The sequence below is a fragment of the Sus scrofa genome, chromosome 7, assembly GCF_000003025.6.
Source record: "Sus scrofa isolate TJ Tabasco breed Duroc chromosome 7, Sscrofa11.1, whole genome shotgun sequence".
NCBI lineage: Eukaryota > Metazoa > Chordata > Mammalia > Artiodactyla > Suidae > Sus > Sus scrofa.
The window spans coordinates 31,709,408-31,715,921 of record NC_010449.5 but is presented as its reverse complement, the minus strand read 5'-3'; the positions used below and the strand labels follow the sequence as shown (position 1 = coordinate 31,715,921).

The 6,514-nt window shown below is 44.6% G+C and overlaps 1 pseudogene; it reads right to left on the bottom strand.

The window, feature by feature from the left end:
* On the bottom strand, positions 3,115-5,870 carry LOC100154201 (annotated as a pseudogene).

Sequence of the window (6,514 nt, the reverse complement as noted above, 5' to 3'; positions counted from 1 at the left end):
GTTTGTCTGGGGTTTTAAAATGTCTTCCTGCTCTGCAAAAGATCCCAGGCTGGAGGGGAGACTGCATATTGCTCAGGGACTGCAGTGCTGTGTACCTCCACTCATCCCTGTGTTTTAAGATTCAGCAGGGCTGTGAGGGCAAGAGGGAGGCAGGATTCTACATCGCCCTCTGCTGGGGGCCACAGGAGAGGTTTTTGGTTTTGTTTCTTTTGGGGTTATCTTTTTTGGGGGGGTGTTTTTTGCCTTTTCTAGGGCCACTCCTGCAGCACATGGAGGTTCCCAGGCTAGCTGCTGGCCTATACTACAGCCAAAGTAACGAGGGATCCGAGCCACGTCCTCGACCTACCCCACTGCTCACAGCAACGCCAGATCCTTAACCCACTGAGCAAGGCCAGGGATCAAACCCGAAAACTCATGGTTCCTAGTTGGATTCGTTTCCACTGCGCCACGACGGGATCTCCGGGGTTATCTTTTTTTTTTTGGTTTTTCTTTTTATGGCTGTGCCTTCTGTATATGGAAGTTCCCAAGCTAGGGGTGGAATTGGAGCTGCAGCTGAGGCCTACACCTAACAACACCACCAGATCCGAGCCATATCTGTGAACTATGCTCCAGCTTGTGGCAACACCACATCCTTAATCCATTGAGAGAGACCATGGATCAAACCCACAACCTCATGGAGACTACATCGGGTTCTTAACCTGATGAGCCACAATGGGAACATCTGGTTTTGTTTGTTTTTATTTTTACAAGGAGAACATTAAACATACTTTATTAGCACCAAAAAAATCATCCATAACATGGCAGAGCAAGCAGAAACACACTTAGCAGTCAAAGGGTTAGTGTTGCATACAATTTGGCTTTTTTGTAGCCTTGGCAATAGCTATCAGGCTGTAAAACACTATGCTGTAGCAGCAGGTTAGGAGGCTAGGAGCACTCACCAGTGGTACGGAGCACACTAACAAAACGACACAAGAATGGGAGTTCCCGGCATGGCTCAGTGGTTAACGAACCCAACTAGCATCCATGAGGATGAGGGTTAGATCCCTGGCCTTGCTCAGGGGGTTAAGGGTCTGACACTTCAGTGAGCTGTGGTGCAGGTTGCAGACACGACTAGGATCTGGTGTTGCTGTGGCTGTTGCATGGGCCAGCAGCTACAGCTCTGATTGGACCCCTAGCCTGGGAACCTCTATATGCCACAGGTGCAGCCCTAAAAAAAAAAGACACAAGAATGGATTTGATTACTTTAGTGCAGAATGTCTAGGACAAACTGTAAATTCAGTTCAACACTAGAAGCAAACACTAGAATTTGAGATTACTTCCAAAATACTGCCTACTATTCTAAGTGACAGAGAGGTGCTCATTAAAGTTATTTACAGAGAAAACAGTTATACAGCACCTTTAAATATGCAATTTAGGTTTCATATTTTCCATTAAAGTGCAACTGCACCAAGATTCTGTAAATCGTATTTAAGCAATTCAGCTATGAGTTCACAACAAAGAGATACACACTGCTATGCAAATTATGAATTATAGCTTACCAATAATCTCAGCATCAGCAACCACTATAGTTACTGCTATCTGCCTTGCTTGGATATCTTTTATTTTCATTTTCTTTATTTTTCTTTTCTTTTTTTTTTTTTTTTTGGTCTTTTTTGGGGCTGCACCCACAGCATATGGAAGGTTCCCAGGCTAGGGGTTGAATCAGAGCTGTAGCTGCTAGCAGAGCTACAGCTGCCAGCCTACACCACAGCCACAGCAACGCCAGATCCGAGCCTCGTCCGGGACCTACGCCACGGCTCATGGCAACGCCGGATCCTTAACCCACTGAGCAAGACCAGGGATGGAACCCACAACCTCCTGGTTCCTAGTCGGATTCATTAACCACTGAGCCACAACGGGAACTCCTATTTTCATTTACTTCGTGGTTCACAAACTCACTACAGACATAGTAAAAGATCCAACTTTAAGGAATCAGTGCACACGTCAACTTTAAAAATCACACACAGGGCTATATTGCAGCAGCTATTCCAAATGTCTGTTCATTTTTTGTTTGAATTGTGCCATCCTTTTTTTTTTTTTTTTTTTTTTATTTTTTAGGGCCATATCTGCAGCATATGCAATTTCCCAGGCTAGGGGTCCAATTGGAGCTGCAGCTGCCAGCCTATACCACAGCCACAGCAACGTGGGATCAGAGCCATGTCTGCAACCTACATCACAGCTCACAGCAATACCAGATCCTTAACCCACTGAGTGAGGCTAGGGATCAAACCTGCATCCTCATGTATACTAGTCGGATTCGTTTCTGCTGCACCACAATGGGAACTCCCCCAAAAATCTGTTTTAAGTTATAGCATTTGTTAAAAAAATTAATCCCTGAGGCCTATAAATAAAACTCCACTCTCAACTTTATAAATCTGAAATTTTAATACATTTAGAAAATCCAACTTATTTAGCAGTACCTTTTGTGAAAGAGACAAGGAGACTGAGTCTAAACTATAGCAACACTTAAGTGTAATGCACTATCCTTGCACTAGAAAATTGCATTTTTTTTCCTAAAAGGAAAACAGTTTTTATTTTGAGGGTTTCCAAAGCTTGATTTATAATAACTGCAAATATTTTACTTTTGAAAGTTTATAGAAAAATTATTAGAAAAAATGGTAATTTCAAACATTGATCACACTGTTGAAATACTCATCCTAATACTTTGTGCTTCAGGAGTTCCCATCATGGTGCAGTGGTTGACGAATCCGACTAGGAACCTTGAGGTTGAGGGTTCGGTCCCTGCCCTTGCTCAGTGGGTTGACGATCCAGCGTTGCCGTGAGCTGTGGTGTAGGTTGCAGACGCGGCTCGGATCCCACGTTGCTGTGGCTCTGGCGTAGGCTGGAGGATACAGCTCCTGTTTGACCCCTAGCCTGGGAACCTCCATATGCCGCAGGAGAGGCCCAAGAAATAGCAAAAAAAAAAAAAAAAGACAAAAAAATAATAATTTGTTCTTCAATAAGAAATAGAATTTTTAAAAAAAAGTTATGGCCTGTTACTGCGGTTGGATTCTTAACCCACTGTGCCACAGTGGGAACTCCAGAAATAGAATTCTTCATAGCAAATGCCCCAGTGTGGCCTCACTCAATTACTACAGCCATTAAAAACCAACTGTTAACTAAGTTGGCTAAATGTTTTTGTAGCTTTACTGCACACATGAAGCTCTATTCTCTGTCATCTCAATAGGCACCACGTCTATTGAAGAAACAGATCACATGTGACAGATACTCACACTAAGCTTACCGCACTGAAGAACCTAACTCTATATGTGAGCTTGCTCTAGGTGTACGGGATGATGAACATAAAGCAGATCTAGGTAATGCCCTTTGAGGATGGGAGGGTTTACTTTGTCTTGACTGGTTCTCATTCTAATCAGTGAACTCATTGTTTTTAATGACACTCCTTTAAAAAAAAAAAAATCACTGATGGTAAAGGAGCCCACCAATTCCGTCAGAGGCACTGCATCTGCAGATGACTGCGTGGCAGATAAACTGCAGGCTAAAAGGGCAGGTTTTTTTAGTGATAGAATAAGCAGTTTTTTAAAAACATGCAAGAACTGGGATCTTTACAATGTTCCAAAAGTGCTAAGGCAGTGGAGGAGGGAATTGCATAAGGGTCGTGAGCATCTAAATCTAAACTCGTGATTCCACAGTTGTTTCAGGCAGGCAGGGATCTGCTGTTGTGACAGAAGCTTGCAGAGAAGAGGACTCTTGCACAGAGTCCTTAGGCAGAAATGTGCCTTCAGGTTTTCTCTTCAAGAATAGCTTCTACTTAGTAACAGTCCTTCACTCACCAGTGACAGGGATTACCTGTAATCTGAAGCCAATCAGGCATGAGGCAGTGTATGTAAGCAACCTGCTTATGGACTTTCTAAGCTCCTTGTCTGCTAACATGGGCAAGGATCTCTCCAGATTCCTGATGTTGCTTCTGCCCAGATAACTGCAAACACAAGGTGGTTGTGTCCTCTTCTGAGTCACAATTAGCTTGTGAAATTGCAGAATTGTCCCAGTTTATTTCAATCACTCCAGGAGCTAACTTTGGTTCTAGTTTATGCAACAAATATGTAACAAACCTGGGCGGTGTCTTCAAATGTCAATACTTGCACACTGGGAAGGGGATCAACCTCGTTTGCAATACTAAGCTGTCTTCTCTAAACTTATATTCCTCATCCTCTCTAGAAGCCAAGGATAGATCAACTCTATCAAAAAATGTTGAATGTGGAATTCCCATCGTGGCGCAGCGGAAATGAATACAACTAGGAACCATGAAGTTGCAGGTTTGATCCCTGGCCTTGCTCAGTGGGTTAAGGATCTGGTGTTGCTGCAAGCTGCAGTGTAGGTCACAGATGTGGTTCGGATCTGGCGTTGCTGTGGCTGTGGTGTAGGCCAGCAGCTGCGGCTCTGATTAGACCCCTAGCCTGGGAACCTCCATATGCCGTGGGTGCAGCCATAAAAAGACAAAAGACAACAACAACAACAAAAAATGTTGAGTGTGGGCTCAGTGACACATTTGAGGGGCTAAATCTGAGCCAGCCGGGAAAGGACATTTCTCAAGCATTTAATTCAGAAAGCTGTATTTTTCTTTTATTGGAAAAGAGGAGCTTTGATGGCTCCTTTTTAAGTTTTCATGGGAAGGCACAAGCCCACAGCATCCTGCACCCTCTGTCTCAGAGAGCAACTTCCTGCATTGCTGCCAGAAGGATGTTCACATCATGTGCAGAGCTGAAGCCAAATCGCCTCTCTCTCTTTTGAAGTCCACTTGAGGTCCATTAAACTTTTTATCAGTATCCGAGGACTCTGCGTCTTTGTAGACCAGGAATGTTTTTCCTTTACACCTCATGGAGCAGGCCAATAATAGGAATCTCCTTGCAAGTCTCCTTCTGGGATGACTCACGAATTATGATCCATTTCAATGCATGTTTCAACCATCTGAGGAGTTTCAGTAGCACAATTTTGGTTTCTCCTTGAAGAATTCATTGATGCGCTTAATCCCAGTTGTAAGGCAACTTTTCCACTTATGGGACTGCTCTGCTGCTGGGGAGCTCTCTCTGATACTGTTTTTTTTTTTTTTTTTTTTTTTGTCTTTTTGCGATTTCTTGGGCCGCTCCTGCGGCATATGGAGGTTCCCAGTCTAGGGGTCCAGTTGGAGCTGTAGCCACCAGCCTATGCCAGAGCCACAGCAACGGGGGATCCGAGCCTTGTCTGCAACCTACACCACAGCTCACGGCAACGCCAGATCCTTAACCCATTGAGCAAGGGCAGGGACCGAACCCGCAACCTCATGGTTCCTAGTCGGATTCGTTAACCACTGCGCCACGACGGGAACTCCTTTTTTTTTTTTTTTTTCTATTTTATTTTATTTCATTTTTCTTTTTAGGGCCGCACCTGTGGCATATGGAATTTCCCAACCTACACTGCAGCTCACAGCAACGCCAGATCCTTAACCCACTGAGTGCAGCCAGGGATCGAATCCAAGTCCTCAAGGATTCTAGTTGAGTTTGTAACCTGCTGAGTCACAATGGGAACTCCTGATTTCTTTTTCTCTTTGACAGATAAACAAACACCTGTTGGCATTCATGCCCCTATTTTCACTAGGCCTTCCTCCTTTGTGGCTGAAGAGATTTCTGACACCTTTGAAGATATTCTGTATTTCCCCCACTGATTGTAAGATGGTGACCAACAGCAGGCAGGGCTTTGGAGAGGCGGTAGCCGTGAAGGAAATATGTTGTTCTTCTGACCACAGATACACAGGTGCCCTTAACCTGCTACACCCACTGATGTTCATTCCTCCAGAGAACCTGTCTGTCTCTGTGACATCCTAATGCATCTTATAAACGGGGTGTGGGAGTCAGAGCAACTTATAGGAGCCCCACTTTTCCATTCCGCTATTACCGGGGTGGGGGTGGGGTCCCTTCCAGGTGGCACTCATTTATTAACCCTTTACTGTGTGTCAGGCTCTGTTCTAAGCACTTCATGGAAGTTCACATATGGTTCTGCACAACCACCCTATGAGGTAGGGCTGTTATTACTCCAGATTCCCAGATGAGGAAACAGAGGTCCCGGAGGTCCCACTGCCCTGGATTCCACCGAGGCCCCTAATGCCACCCTTCTGATGACGGCTCAGTATGGCAAAGGTTCAGAGTAAGTCCAAGAGTGCAAATTCCTGACCTAGTAGAGGGAAAGGTGGTGCCGCCAAAAGGAAAAGAAGCAGGGTTTAAATGGAGGACAATTCATACTTAACTGAGTACATGCGATGGTGCAGGTACTTTATGGGTATTATCAGGTATAACTATTACTTCCTCCAATGCCTCTCCTTGAGAGGGGGACACTTTTTTTATACAGGGTATGACTCTAAGACCAAGGGTTTGCCTAAAGTCACAGCTATTCAACGTCAGTGTCAAAATTCAAACCCAGGTTCGATGCCAAAGATTAGGCCTTTTTTTACTTGGTGCTGCTTCAATTTGGGGAAAGGTGG